Genomic DNA, 503 nt, shown 5'->3' with positions numbered 1-503 from the left:
GGTCTCCCCAGCTCCCAAAATGAACTGCAAGCCTTTTTCTCAGCGGAGCGCGGTTGCGCGCGGCGAAAACTTTTTTTTTGAAAAATTTTGCACTGAAAAGCCGGTTTTTAGCGAAATTTTCTTATTTTTCGTCAATTTTTTCAATTTTTCGTCCATAGAAATTGTTAAACAGGCAAAAACACACATTTTAAGTACAAAAGCAGCTAGTTCCGACTAAAAATGAAAGAGGAGATCGACTTTGAAGCAATTTTCAAAAACCGAAAATTTCTCAAATTGTTCGGTGTTTTAATAATTTCTTTTGTCAAATTATTGTAAAGAATCTATTTTTGAGTGTTTCAAGCTATTATTCGATTAAAATCTCTCGCGGTGAGAAAAGATACCGCGATTTTTCGAAAATTGCTTCAAAGTCGATCTCCTCTTTCATTTTTAGTCGGCACTTGCTGCTTTTGTACTTAAAATGTGTGTTTTTGCCTGTTTAGCAATTTCTATGGACCAAGACAAAT

The sequence above is a fragment of the Caenorhabditis briggsae genome (genome assembly GCF_000004555.2).
Source record: "Caenorhabditis briggsae complete genome, chrIII, whole genome shotgun sequence".
In the NCBI taxonomy this organism is placed as follows: Eukaryota; Metazoa; Nematoda; class Chromadorea; order Rhabditida; family Rhabditidae; genus Caenorhabditis; species Caenorhabditis briggsae.
The sequence above is the reverse complement of the archived record's forward strand: the minus strand, read 5'-3'. Positions refer to the sequence as shown.